This window comes from Heliangelus exortis, chromosome Z (assembly GCF_036169615.1).
Source record: "Heliangelus exortis chromosome Z, bHelExo1.hap1, whole genome shotgun sequence".
Classification (NCBI taxonomy): domain Eukaryota; kingdom Metazoa; phylum Chordata; class Aves; order Apodiformes; family Trochilidae; genus Heliangelus; species Heliangelus exortis.
In genome coordinates this window covers 33,150,352-33,166,459 of record NC_092454.1, presented here as the reverse complement: position 1 = coordinate 33,166,459, position 16,108 = coordinate 33,150,352, and positions in this window count along the sequence as shown.

Genomic DNA, 16,108 nt, shown 5'->3' with positions numbered 1-16,108 from the left:
CTCCAGTAACAGCGTGCTGACTTATATTTACCTGACTGCAGCACCTTCTTTATTTGTGTGTCACAGGCAGAAGAGAAGACAAGAAAAGAAAAGTAAAATGTGTTCCCTGGCAACTGCTGAAGTAAGACTCTGGTACATGGAAAAGAAATCTCTCCTGTTGTTTGTTTTGGCAGGAATAGTTTCAGCAGACACTATTACAATCCTGTCCACTTCTGAAGCAAAGCTGCAGCTCCACATACTAAAAGTCCAGAGCTGATTGCTTTCCACACAGCAGTGTTACTAGAGCTAGCAGAACACAGGCAAACCTGTTCAGTCAGCAAAGATTTTTTTGAATAAAAATTTTCTCTGAATAATGCAAGCTGGTTGGCTTCAATCAAGTATGAAAGCAAGGTCCTTCTGAACAACAGTGCTGGGCATTCAAAGTTGGAGCTCAAAATCTTTCTTCCCCAGGCACTGAAGCTGCCAGCAGTCACCCTGCCTCATTGCCAGACCTTCCACAAGTGAGTAGGGGGCTTGGGAAATGTGGGTGACCACTTCACAAACCATGGGAAGTTCATACTCTGCACATCAAAGGGAGCTACAGGGGTGAAAGCAGCTTATTTAGTTGCTCCAAGCCAGTTTTGTGCCTATTAGCGTGATGTGGCAACACAGGCATTTCCTGAAGGTTGGGATCTCTGGTTATCCATCCCATCTCCAATAACCCAGTACCAGCTCACAGATGCTGATGCAGGTTATTGATACATCTGAACTGCTGGCTTGCCTAGGTCTTGGCAAATCTCCCCGAGACCTCAACCTGGACCTCAAACTTTCCTCATGCCCAGATGGAGGTGGGGCAGAGAAGTCCCCTGTCAGCTTTGTGCAATCCACCTGACCCAGCCATCCTCACAGCAACAGGAAGCAATCATAGGAGACAGCAGTTTTGACTCCAAGTCCTCCAGCATGCAGAGTCCTGAGCTGTTAATCTTGGGTCCTAGAAATAGTCATCACACATAAAGCACACAGCTTATTTACAAGCTTGGCTAATTAAACTTCCATACTGTCCTTCTCTCATCTCACTTAAAATATGCTTTGTTGGCTGGTTGTCCTCAAATATCATATGTGGTGCAGTGTTACTGAAACAGTGGCATAGAAGAATAATATTCGTCACATGTGAATGGAAAAATTACAGTCTTTCTTGGTCAAAGTTACCACAATGTTTATTTACCAATGTCAAATACTAAAGTGCTGCCTTTCTCCTGAAACATTTTCTTCACTGTGTGTATACAGTACTGCACATGTGTTATTTTACATGCCTTGAAGCCAGAGTGTGTTGTGTTATTTTACTTTTTGGTATCCTGCAGAGTTAAAATGAGAGCAAATAATTGGTCTCCACATGTTAGGATGCCCTCAGAGAGCTCAGTCTTTGTCTTATGAGTGAAAAGGGCCAAACTAACTCCTTAGCAGCAGCTGTTCAAGTTGACATCATGAGTTGGTGAAATCTGTGATCCTTCTACTGATCACAGTGGAATACTTTTGATCTCCACTAGCAAAGGAGCTGACTTATCAACTAAAATGCAAAATTCCAGGCATGATAATTCTGCAAAACTGAAGCCATCCACAACATTGCTTATGCCTGATTTAAATAATCTTGATATATTACTTGATTTACACCATTGCCCTACTGCTTGCTTCGGAGATATTTGTGATTTGCACTTGAAACAATACTGTCAGCAAAGTTGTGGTTTTTCTGTGTGTACTGTTAGCTGATTCCAATAGCTGCTGAAGACCAGAACTAAGCTCTGCTGGACCCAAGCCTACAGATGTCTCCATTGGATTTGTGGATACAGTTTCATGCTCATATCTATACACAAACATCAGACAACGTCTCCCACAGAAAAAAGAAAAAAAAAAAGACTCAGTGAAGACTGTGTTCAGTAACGCAGTTTCCTACGTAGGGAGCAGACTGAGCAGTTTTTCAGTCTGTCCTGCTGGACCATGACCTGTTCCCAACTGAGATTTCTCACTTACTGGTGTACTGACAGCTGCCTCACTTCAAAGGCAGCTGAGACGTCATCTTTGCCCTGAGAGCCAGCATCATCTTTGAACAAGAAGTCTGGGAGTAGGTGCATAAATCTGACAAAGAACTTTGCACTCTGATTTACTGCCACTTGCTGTGATTTACTGTCCCTTTTTTTACCTATGAGAACTTTAAGAGACAAAGGCAAGAAAGAACCAACTGTTCCACATTAATCACTGAACAGAGACAGATCTTTTTAAAAACACTACAAAACCATGAGCAACTTGGTCCAACTAATGCAAAAGTTCACTGAAGAGCTATTTGCATTGATGGTTCACACCCAATATACCTATTATTAGTATTAATAGTTCCTAGTCCCCTATTAATAAACAAACAAAAATTAAAAAAACAAACAAACAAAGAGAACAGAGGAAGCCAAATGATCTCTTCAGGAACAGGGATGAAAAAAGTTCTAGGCATGTTAGAGACAATCATACAAGCACTACCTGAGTCTTCCCTTTTCCTGAGTATTTCCTCTTTTTTCCAGCACAGTTCCCAAGTTAATACAGCAATGAAAATATTTTTATGTATTAGGATTCATGTAATTTTTTAAAATTTCCTGCACTACCTACCCTTAGCTATTAAAAATAAAACCAGACAATTTATTTGCAGGTGGCAAAGGGAACAGTTTATATTTGCACAGTCCTGATAAAATACATATTGCAAATATTTATTAAAAACTATTAAAATTTTGTATTTTCTTATTGGCCCTTTCTACGCCTGTCAGTGCATATATAAATGCATTTCCCCTCAGAACAGAAGATTTTTTTTCTTTTTCATCAGTATTCTTCTTACAATATTTTATAATGTAAGACATGGCACTCACATGGCCTCATTTCAGGCTCTCTAAAAGACATTTGTACAAGTTTATTTCTTTAAATGTGCTTCGGTGCCTGGCCTGACAAAGAGGGTCCCATGTGACAGAAAGACTCCTCTTTACAAATTTAAAAAAAAATGGCTTTGTACTTGAGAGAGCTAAAGAAGCCAGAGTTGTTCACTTCCGTAATTCTCCCTTTAAAAAAAAAACTAAACGGATGACATATTTTACAGTAAAGCTTGGTCACAATGTAGCCAAACCTGCAGAGATATTTTCATAATACAATTAAAATAGCCAGGCTGGAAGAATATAGAGCTTTCCTTGCCCTAAAATTAAACTGGACCACTAAAATTAAAATGTCCCAGGGCCACTTAAAGCCTGCATTTGCCTCAGTCTGCAAGAGCCCTGCTGAATTCCACCGACAGTTCTGCAGCACACAAATGAAGCCTGACTGCCGAGCCTGCCTACCTTTCCCACATTTGTGCCTTACTATTATTTACAAGTATTCCCCCTTTGTCCTTTAATTGCTGAAATTTCTTCCTGTGGGGGAAGGGGAAAATCTTCATCTTCCTAACTCAGTGGTAACCAAAAGGTCCCCTTTCAAAATTAATTTCTTCAGACTACAAAGCTCTGTGCATTTCACTTGATTAATCATATCAGAAAACAGCATGCAGCGTCCTCTGGAGCATAATCCCTACGGCACGACTCCTGCTTCCTGCGGTGTCTGTCTCCTTACTGATGCTCATGCTGACAAGAAGTTAAGAGAAATAATGAACCTCAAACAGGGAGAAAAAAAGGAGCACAAACCAGGAGTGATCCTACTCAGTGGTCTGTCTGTTTTCTGGAGTTCAAGTAGGATGGGGAAGGTGAAAGGGAAGGGAAGAGGGAGAGGACGGGAAGGGGGAGGGGAGGGGAAGAAAAATGAAGATGTGGTGCCAGAGACTAATAACTTACTCTACCTAAATACATTAGAATTATTCCTCTGGCAAAGCTGCCAGAAAAGGGAACCTTCAGTTAGGAGGTTAAGAAACAGAACATTAAAGACTTACAGCTAAAACAATTTCTTCCTTGTTAATGTTTACAGTAGTGAAGTACTTTACATACAAAGGAAGCTGGCAGGTAGGAAACTAAATTACAAGCCAGACTTACAGAAATCTCTTATCATGACAAAAGGGCACACATCAGTGGCATGGAGAGTTCAAGTCAGTAGGGAGATTTCTAAGAGTCCTGATTGAAAGGAATTTCAGTAACAGAGACATTCCAGACCCAGATAAAATTTCAGTCACTATTAGTAACATACAAAATCCAGAAATATGCAGTATAACTTCAACTTATAGCTGAGAAAAAGACAGGAATAAATTTATCTCCTTGCAAAAGGAAGTACTTTGCATTTCACTAAATAGATAAATAAATAAAGGGTAGGTTAAACAGCTACTAAAAAGACTCATTTTTTAAAAAACAAAACCAAAAACGTGCATGGAAAACTTGCATGCAAAAACTGTACAAAAGGTTTGGATGGCATGTTCATGATAAGGAATTGAGATGTTTTAGAATACACTGGAAGTTGCAGAGGACCAAATGAAAATTAAATGCTGTGAGAGAGGACCAACAAACAAATGGGTGTCCTGAGTTGTCAGAGAAATGTCAGTGCACCCTTGGCTGAGACAGGTGGATGAGCAGTGGTGGGAGGCAGCACCTACTATGCTGTATGGAGCTGGTGATTCCCTGTATCTGATAAGAAAGAAAAGGGAGACACTGCTGCCTGCCAGCCTCCCAGAACACCTTACACACTGCTGGCACCAAGTTGATGCCAAGTTGATACTATAGGATGCCAAGTTGATACCAAGGAACAGCCAAACAGGGGAAACATGCAACAATGTGCTTTTCTAATTGGAAGTGAGGTTTTAGCACTAATTACTATTACTGGAGAAAAAAAATTAAAAGGGCTAAAAGTAAAAAATGGCACTGAAATATAATTTAGGCTAACACAACACAATTACAATATCATATTGCCACTGAATTTGGATCACTTGGGAATGAACATGGGAAAGACAGTGCTTCATCCAAGACAGCTTAAGTACAATAGTAGAAACCTTATGTTAGAGAGTGCAAGAACAGGAAATAGAAAAATGGAGAAAGAAAAGTCTAGCTCCTTATCAGGAAAACACATCCTTTCCAAACAGTGAAAGTCATTAAAATTGGTTATACTTACCACACGAAAGAGACATTTAAAACTAAACAAGTAGGAATACATGGTAACAAATGGTCAAAAATTATTGGAAAAATAGACAGGGGACTAGGACGTTCCCTGCCCACCAACTTTATCATATGATTGTATCAATAACTTGGTCAGATATAAATGTCAGGTATTTATATATTAGTGAGGAATATATAAGCCAAGACTCACACTACCTGCAGAGACAACTGAGATTTTAGGAACAATTTCCCAGGGAAGCAGAATGCTGTGCAAACTACAATAGGACTAAAAGAGAAGAAAACAATTTAAATTTTTAAAATATTAAAAAATAAGAAGTTAAGAGTTTCTTATGGAAAGAAAACGAAGAAATTACAGATGCATTTGCCAAGAAAGAAAGGCAGGAGGAAGGAAGCCAAAGGGAGGTCAGATACCTCAACGTACCAAGCACATCCAAGATAAAGAAGTGAAGTAATACCCAAGACGATAAGAAGAGTATGTAAACATAGCATGAAAATCAAGACTGCTGACTCTAGCCTTCCAGAAAGAAATGGTGTAACCTGTGAATAAGGTAAGGGAGAGCTAAGTATCAGGCATGATACCACAGGGAACAAAGAGAGCCAGGCAGATTAAATACTCCATCTTCCAGGGCAGATCTTCCTTTCCTCCCTGCTACACCATGAACTGATTGTGTGCTCCATAAAGGTCCCCTCACTAGGACTCTCTCATGGTTTTGCTAGAAAACAGGAGTTTGTGCACTCCTGCAAAAACACACAGGGCTGTGTCAATAGCAGGGTCCCTTGCTGACACCAAGTCACACCAATAAAGTAATGAGCAGCCTACAGTAAATGACAGAATGCTCACCTCTATGCTGGAGCATTGTCTCATTGGTCAGTGCTTCTCAGACCCCATATGCAGAAAGACTTTTCTACACATGTGGAGTTTCTCTTGTGCTCCAGAAGGCTGCATTTCATTGTCATGTAGGCAGTTTCTGTGGGATGAAGAGAGAGAAGCTATAATGGCATAGCACCTGTAACTGGACAAAAAGGGACAGAGCAGGAAGAATTTTCTCTTTGGAGCCAAGGCATAGACAGTTTACCACAGTGCAAATGCTGACAGTCAAAGCAAAGTGACAGTCATATTGGGTGCTGTAGGTGTTGTGTCCACAGCAAGACACTCCCCTACAGTATAGGAGTTGACTACTCTACATGGCTACGGCTCCTCTGAGGGGCACCCTCTGGAAGCTTTGGTGTCAGTCAAGAGTCTACCATGTCATTTCCAAATGCCCAGACTGCCTTTTTGCTGTCAGGGAATGATTAATGCAGAATAACTGTTCCTTTTGCCAGTGCTATGCACAGGTTAAAAATGAAGTAAAACATAAGACAAGTGTCATCAGCCACTGAATAGTACAAAAGTTTGCACAAAACCCACTCATTGAAGCTGTGGTGTCTCAAACAGTTCTGAGTTAAGCCACAACAAACAGACATTTCTGGATCATCATTTTTCTGAATAGTTTATAATGGTTTCCCATGCAGTTTTCTAAAACATCTTCTGGAAAATTAGATATATTTCACAAGTTTTTCTAATCTTATACTCTTAGTTGAGACAACAGAACCTAATTCTTTGCTGATAAAGTGAACTGAAATCTGTGAACTTCCCCTCACAAAGGCAGAGAATTTGGGTCAATCTCTGCTGTTAGAGATTTGTAGCATGTTGTCCATTGCCCAGCTATGCAAACATTCACAAAAATAATGCCAAAGACAAGATGTTCAAAAGCCCTTAGCTCTCTTTGAAGTCAATAGCCAATCTTCCTCTAATCCTACAGATCTCCAAGATTTTCTTCCCTGTAATTTATTTAATCTTCCTATTCATAGATGAACAGGTCATGTGAAAGAAGACTTCTCAGAACATACTGGGTATAATGAACACAGCTTCACCAAGGGCAAATCATGCCTGACAAATCTTGTGGCCTTCTATAAAAAGGTCACAAGATCAACAGACAAGGGAAAAGCAACCAACATCATTTACCTGGACCTGAGCAAAGCCTTTGACACTATCCTGCACAACATCCTGGTCTCCAAGCTGATAAAATCTGGGTTTGATGGATGGACCACTCGGTGGATTAAGAACTGGCTTGATGGCTGACCCAAAGAGCGGCCGTCAATGGGTCCATGTCCAAGTGGAAGCCAGTGACAAATGGAGTCCCTCAAGGATCAGTGTTGGGATCTATCTTGTTTAACATCTTTGTTGGTGACATGGACAGTGGCATTGAGTGCACCCTCAGCAAGTTCACTGATGACCCCAAGCTGTGTGGTGTGGCTGACATGCTGGAGGGAAGGGATGCCATCCAGAGGGACCTTGACAGGCTGGAGAGGTGGGCCCATGCCGACCTCATGAAGTTCAACAAGGCCAAGTGTAAGGTCGAGGCAATCCCAAGCACTGAATAGGCTGAGCCGTGAGTGACTTGAGAGCAGCCCTGAGGAAAAGGACTTGGGGGTGCTGGTGGATGAGAAGTTCAACACAAGCCATCAGTGTTCACTTGCAGCCCAGAAAGCCAACCAGATTCTTGACTGCATCAAGAGAAGCACGGCCAGCAGGTCCAGGGAAGTGGTTCTCCCCCTCTGCTCTGCTCTCAGGAGACCCCACCTTTGTCCTGTGAACCCCAAGTACTTTGCCTGTCATTTAGCTTACTCTGCACAGAAACACAAAAAAAGTAAGAACTTAAATTTCTAATAAAAATATCAAGTAGTTGTACATAGTAATTACACATACATAAGAGAGTAAATGCTTCTAGTATATCTAGAACCACTGAACTATAAACAAAAATTGTGAGGTTGTGAAAGCAAATATAAAGTAAGCTGAAGAACATAAATCACAAGTGAAAGATGCTCTGTTTGAAGCATGCTTAAAACAGCTGGTTTTAAAAAACTTCCAGAATCAATATAGACTGCAAAATGGATAAAAAACAGCCAACAGCTTAAGCATTTTATAACATTTTCATAAGTAAATAAAGCCAACGAAAAACACAGAGCAGCACACAGAGGGAATGAAACAGAGAGATACTAAAGCATACCAAATGGAATGCTGGAATTTTGAAGAAAGACAGAGAAACCTGAGAGGAAAAAAACTGTTCCAGTGTTATCAGAGCCAAAAAATCAGTGAAGGAAGAAATCAGGGCGGAATTACAAATTTCAGTCAAGACAAAACATTCAAAGCACTGTATGAAGAAATGTGTCAAAAAAGCACCAGCCCCACCATAAAAAAATTATGAGCACAAAATCTGAATAACCCAAAACCAAACCATGGCACCAGACATCATAATAACAAAGCCTTCCCTAATAGCAAATCCACAACTTGTATAAATCATCCTACATCAAAAAAATGGGATAGGCCTCTTCCTACAGATTTCATGAAAGAATGACTTCCTTCCCTATGAATAACTACATACAGGTTAAATATCTTGACGTAAAGTAGTATCACCACACATACGAGTTAAACAGCTGTTTAATATTGAGTTTCAATAGTAAAGAAGGCAGAACAAAGATGAAAGCCACAGTAAAAATTCAATTCAGTTGTGCAAATCTCAAGAATCATTTGTGCCATGGTTTCCCTAACTCTTAGATTATATTTAAGGGAAGAAGGAGAAAAGCAACATGTCAGCTGAAAAACCTTACTTACAAAATGACAGAAAAAATACCTACAGGGACAGTTAAGGGCACATGAGAGCTACAAGCCACCAACGATCCTTGAAAGCAAATAAGACTAATACCTGATTTCCATACACAGACAAAACAAATCATTTAGCTGATTGGCCTTCTCACTGGGGAAGACATTAATTCGAATTAATACCAGCTCCTTTGAAAGAGTATCCTTTTTTAGCTTGTGGGTTGTTTTTTTTTAACACAGAAGATGTCTGTGAAAAAGCTCTGTTTCTCTTTTATTTCAAATCTTCAAAGAGTTTTTACTGGAAAAAATTGTAACTGGTACAAGGAGAAATATTTCTTCTATAGTTAAGATAACGATAAGGTTTTACTGATGAATGTTCTGCCCCGTCTTGGTCATCGCCAAAATATCTGAGATTCACCAGTGGAGAATCTTCCAAAGGTGAGAAGATCCTGAGGAGAAAACACTGATGGGTACACTAGTTAACTCCATGCACTGAAAATCCACAGAGTGTGCTATAAAAGAGTCTATCTCCTTGTCCGCAGCAACAAGCTCCATAATGTCTGTGAAGATTTCACCAACAAGGGCAGGAAGAACTTGAAAGTTACCACTGTCAGTAACAAGCAGTGGAGCAGAGCAGTATGAAGTCTTGAAGATTTTGAAGGAAGGATGGATAAAAAGGCAGATGTCTCTAGAGTAAAGACTATCAGTATGCCATCATGCCTGTGAAAACAGTCACCTTACTACAGGGAACTGGTCTTTGTAAGGACTCTACCAGTCTACCATTAATCTGCTCATTGGCATGAGCAGCCAATTGCAGGTGTTTTCTAGGCTGTTATGCCAGCTAAATTTCAGTGAGAGTGCAGAAAAGAAGGAGGATTGCCCCAGTGCTTTAGGAAGCATGCTAGGGAATAAGAAGGTTATATTTTAAACAAACTACACCTTAAAAAGCCACGATTTTCAAAAACATGTCAAAAAAGACCATGTCTGAGGACTAGACATATAGCATGATTTTCAAAAGGGCTGAGAGTCCACCGGTAGGCATTTATATAAAAGAACACATACTGAATGTTCACCTCTTCAGATATTCAGCTGACCCTACAGGTCAGTAGCTGACATTCTAGGTAATCACACTACTGATACTTCATTTATTCTGCATCACAATGCTAGAACAGGAAGATTGGGTTAACTCCAAAAGCACAAATACAATCTGGAACTTGAAGGTGAATGTGCTGCTTATGCTTGAAAATGCTCTGTGAATAGCCAAGCAGGAGAACAACACTGCCAGCTCAGGCAAAATCAACTGTCCTCTTCCTTGGGAATCTTCCCCTGGTTTGTGCTTTTCAACAACAGAAAAAGGGAGCATCTGGGACCTATCGTGGCAGGTAACAGCAGCCATGAGGCCTTACCTCTCCACACAGAGGTGGAAAATGAAGCATAGAAAAGGTCCCCAACTTTCAGACAATATAGCCAGCAGTGCTAGTAGAGTGCACCGGGGAAATCAGTTGCATTGAGCCTGACTGTGTATGCATCACCCTTGGCTAAATTATTTGCACCCAGCGGCATTCCAAGGCACTTGAATAGGAATGAAACAGCCCACTTCTACAGTAGTCAGGTGTATAAAAGCAGTCTGCTGGAATGGTCCCTGAGCCTCTTAAGCCACCGAGCTGTGACCAGGAACAACCTGGGGAGAACACTAATTGGAGTAGGCCAAACCTATGGTGAGGAAGGCTCTATCACTCTGACCACAAGTAATCTCCCAGTAGCTGGGAATGTTCAACCTGATTTTCGCAGTATATACACAGCTGTAGAGTCTCTCTAGGTGGCTCTTGGGGCAATCCAATTTGGTAAATGGCCTCAAGAGTGTATACAGGCTGCAAAGATAATCTGTGGCTCTGGAACAGTAAATGAAAGCTCTTTTGGAGTCAGATAGGATGGCAATTTTTGTCCGCTTTCATCATCAAGAAGAGAAACCTGTTCCAAACACTTTAGTAGTCTCCCTGCAATGAAAATTTAGGAAGTTCTCTCTCCTTTCTAGCCTTGTCCTTAATGACTCTTTTAATTCTTCTAAGAATAAATGGCTGGTGTCATAGCCAAGCCAAAGACTCTCCAGAGACTTGCTTTGATGATAATCTATGGCACCAGATCACACTGAACATATCAGCCACATCAAAGTACAAAGACATTATTCAAAGTAGAAATTTGGTTTACTTTTTTCAAAGTCAGGTAAGGGAGTTGCTTGAGATAGAGAACAGGTGGATCAAGCAGACCTGCAAAAGTGATTTGTGCAAGCATTTGTAAATGCTAACGCAAGTTGACAAGAAAGAAGTAACTGTCACAGAAGAATTTTCTTCTGTCTGAACTTTGTAAGCAGCATCTTAACCCTGTTGTTTTGTGAATACAGATGTACACACACGTGCTTAATCCTGCCATCACACCCATCTCGTCACAATTGTGAGAGGAGCCAGATGTATTCCATTCTTTCTCAATATTTATCAGCACTTCAACTGTCATCTTATTATCAATTACTTACTGATAAAAGAGGCAGGAAGAACACACAACAGGCTCTGCTCAGATTTGCAGGGCTATCAGTACAGGAGAAACTACTCTTGAGCTAATGAGAAAACCTATGGCCCAGCCATTGCCAAAGGATTCCAGTTTTTAAGTACCATTCTGAAAAAAGCTTTCAGAGCTTTAAATATATTCTAATAGTTGTTGTCAAACAGCTGTCCTGAAGGAGGCTTGCTCTGGACTCATTGCCTTCTCCAGCATTGTTAGAAACCTTAGCTTCCTCATACAGAGAGAGAGACACTCTGACTCCTTTGAATCTGAGCCTGGGCCCAAAACCCAGTCTTGCTTTTTCCAGTACAATCAGAAACACAAACCCCTTCTGGTACTGGAAACCAGATCTGAGTAATCAGTAAGAAGTTGGACTGAAACAGAAGGCCAGTTCCAAAATAAACCAGTCTTTTTTGGCTGACTGGGTCTGGATTCAAGAAGCCAACTCTTAAGGCAGCTTCTTGGTATTTTCAAAAGTTAAATCACTCCCTAAGTGTACTTGTCTCTTCCCGCCTCTTTGCTGTCTATCCAGTTGGGCAATGGTATTCAGTATAGATGCACACTGTAAATCATAATGCAAAGATTATCTGAATTTAGAGATAATCTCTTTTTATCATACCTACCTCAATTAAAAGCTATCAGGGGATTACTGACAAGTTGTCCAACATTCTGGAAGAAGCTGATGAATGACTAACATCGTATTCACTCAGATGTGTAATATCTTAGGACTGAAGAAGCAGTACTCAAAATCTCTATCTTAAATGGTCCTGATTACTGTCCTGGGTGGAGAGGACCAAGACAGAAAAAACCCTGCCTGGGACACTGCCAGCAACTGCCCGGCTGTTGATGTGAGTTATAATGGGAAACAGCTGAGCCTATGGAGAGGAGAGGGTGGGGCAGGTGACCCAAATGGACCAATCACAGTATTCCATCCGATGGTGCTCAGTATAAAATGGCTCCCAAGAGCACCTCCTAGTGGCTTTTCTGGCTGGTGTGCTACCTAGGTTGAGGTCGGTCTTCCCCTGCTCCTTGTTTCCTCATCAGGGAAGAAATTCACCCAGATAGGTGACCTTCTGCCTTCCCAGGCAGGACCAGCTCGGTTGCTCCAAGACTGCTGCAGATTGTCACTGAGACCCTGGACTTGGGCACCCCCATCTGCTACCCAGTCCAGTGTGGGACTTTTCTGCTTGGGAAGTAACTACCAACAGAGGAGGACAAGCTCTATATTTACATATTTGTATATACATTTGCATTTCCTATTACTACCTCAGTAAACCTACCCAGGCTTTTTCTTCCAACCTTAAAGTCTCTCCCTTATTGCCTTCTTCATCTTCCGCTGGGAAAGGAGTGGAGAATAACAGAGAGCATCTATCACTATCTAGTTACTGTTTGAAACTATGACATTACCTAGCTAAAAACTGGCTTGCATTCTTAATCGATTTCAACATTTATGTACATGTGAAGCAGTAAGACACACATAAGGACCCCAACAGTAGCTGAGCGCATTCACAAATTCACATGGTCTTCGCTTGATTTGGTCTAGTAAAATTAGTTTTGGGCATTTGCCCGTGTGGAGTCAAGAGAGAAATCCTTTACCATCATCTCTGTCATCAAGACACAGCTGTCATGGATTCAGCCCCTAATAATTACATCAGATCTGGAAGACTGTGCCCATAGGCCTGTTGTTGGCATGACTACACTGTATGACCTCTATTGTACAGAATGTGACAATTTATATACTAATGATTTTAGTTAACAACTGTTTGATAAGTTACCAGGGGAATTCACTTATTCATCATTTAGAGTTTTGCCTACTGGACTAGAAATTCCCAAATGTGTAAGTCAGTAACTTTTATTTCTGTCAAAGCCAAGATAGTTGGCATTAATGTAGTGTTTTTCTTATTACTATCAATATAAAATATTTCCCTAGAATTGGAATGGTCACAGTACATTACAGTCCTAGAAAAAAGCATGTTCCCTGTTCTGTGAGAGCTGGAAACCGAAGTCATGCATGACACACATACATAACATTTTAGTCAGTATTAGATGATTTCTCAACGCACTCCAGAAACACTATTTACCAGTCTTCTGGTTACTTCTTTATATACCTTCCCAAGGCAACAGCAAGACTTAATTCAAAACCTGGGGATCACATTCTCATCTCTAATAGTCTTCCAATATCTGTGGCTTTAAGTTATCAGAACTAAGTCACACCACTTCTCATCATGAAATAACATGTTCAGGATTACATGTGTACAGTCTATCCAGCTGCACTGGAGCAACTCATCTCAATCTTAAGCACTCGGTTTCTTGTGCTCATTTCTACTCTTCTGGAAGAAGAAAAACTGTAAGATAAAAGACAAGCAATCATGTTATTCCTTTCCTATTTATTTTGAGAATCTAAGATTTGACTGCAGTTTCTGTTTTTTACTTAAAGGACAGTTTCATCAGGCTAATGGCTGCCAAGTTTAATAAGAATGGCATTTGGCTGGTAAAGAATAAGAATGGCATTTGGCTGGTAAAGAGTGTATTACTGACAAAAGCCTAACACACTGGGCATATTGTATTTGTACCATCTGGCAGAGTAGACAGTGACAGAAAATAACCAAACAGGTGTTAATGTTAGCCCCTTAAGAGTCATTAATGAAGCATGGCAACTGGCAGCACTGCAAGAGCCCACACTCAAGTCCTATCAACTTGAAAGTCAATGATGGGATCCCAGCAAGTGTAAGAGTGTATTAATTTGTCAAACAGAAAAAATCTGTTCTTGATTGCAGCTCCTATACACGACCTCCTTTATCCTCTTGCTGTACCTCATCCTTCAGCTGAGCTGTGATTGAATACTCCTTCCCTTTCCCCTTTTAGGCATCAAGCTCTTTCCTTACTCCAAACAGCCAAGACAAACACAATTCTGAAATACTGCTCTTTCCCAGAAAGCCCAGCAACCTCAGAAGGCAACCGCATACCTTCATGCATTCTTCAGAAAAGAAATACTGTCTAAGTTCCCCTTTAGGCATTTTCAGAGCCATTTCTGCTGTGACTAAAGTAGAAAGCCTGTGGTTTCAAGGAAGTTTGACCCAAATTGCACTGTATCTGTATTTGCCCAGTGAATCAGCAAGATTACTTCCCTTGTCCTAGAAGAGACCTGAGTAAGAGTGCAGGACAGTGACACCCTCTCCCTTTAAAATCACACAGACACGGAGTAGAGAGGTCCAGACTACTGCAAGGAAACATAACAACAACCATGAGCCATTCTCATAGGTTAAGCTAACCTGATGTATGACTAGTCATATTCTTTCAAAAACATCAAAGCAGAAAATTTGGAGTATTGCCCTTTATCCTCACAGACACTCTCTACGTTTCTAAAGCAAATGTGAATACCTACACAAGGTAATAAAAAAAACTATTAACAATCTGTGGTAAACGATGCAGCAAAACAGACTGATCTCCAGCCACTTCCCTACTCTCCATCCCATACTATGCAAAAAGGAGATTTTCCCAAAAAGACTGTTTTCAAACAGATGTCACAGGGCTAACATACAGTGTTAATAGTGCCTCAGAGTAACATAAGAAAGGCAGAAAAGATACACAAAGAAGAGGCCATGGGGCCTTTTCCTTAGAAGGGGACACTAAACCATGATTTTCACATCTCAGAACTTCAGAACACAGAACACTGTCACAGATATATTTACCCAGATATATTAACTTAGAAAATTACAATAAAACTAAGAAAATATAACAACTACTTAAAGAAAATTGTCATCACCGTTTAACCCTGAATAGTTATGTACAATGATCTGCAATCCTTGGCTATGTCAGAGTGCCAGAGGACAAGGGATGCAGCAATGCCAGTTTCATTTTGAAAGGAAATAAAGTAAAAAGAGTTGGAGTGTATTTGGCTTATGCAGGAGAGTGAGGAGAGTTGTGTCTGCCTCAAAACTCCAGGAATTTGCCAGTGTCAAATGCTTTGTTGTCAGCTGAACTGAAAAATATGCAAACTTTTTTGCACTGGCTGTTTTCTAAACTTAAGTACCTACAAACAATCAAGCCTTCACCTTCTGGAGTTCACCTTTCAGTTCTTCATAAGTTATAACCAGAGGGAAAAGGAAACAAAATGGAATTTGCAGGAAATTTAAAAACATTTAAAGGCAGAAGTCTGTTTAAATCTCACCCTTCTCCCAGCTAGGAAAGCTCTGATACCTGGTTTACATCTGCTTCAAACAGAGTAAGATTTATGCTGCTTGGTTTTCTTCAGTTAACCTGCTCCCTCTCCAACAAAGCAAAATCAAACACCCTGCAGTCTAAAAGCTTCAGTTAGAAGCTGAATAATAATAAGGTTGTAGAAACCTGCTTCCCTTAAACATATGCTATCCTGCTCTTTTAAAGCACTTTAATACATGCTATTTCTCCAAACAGCCTCTGCAAAAATCTGGGTGGAGGAGAGACAGACAAGGACTGAAGGAAATCTATGTTGTAAATAGGGCTACTCTCTCCAGAATCACTGAGTAATTTTTGTGGAATATAAAAGACTCATAAGAAATAAAGCAAGGGGATGAATGACTGCACATCACCAATCTGGAGTGTTAAGTAACCTTGAATTAACTTTGGAGCATTAAATATATCTTTTAATGTTATTAACTTTGCTCTTTTGCTGGAGAAGAAAAAAAAAAGTATAGGCCATACAGATTCTTGATTTGAGCTAAAAGAGCACATGCTTATGCACATTCACTTTTAACCTTAAACTGGGTAAGAAAGTGGAGGAAAATATGAAACATTTTGCAAGCGAATTTCAAAGCTCTTCTCTGGCAATGGAGGAAGA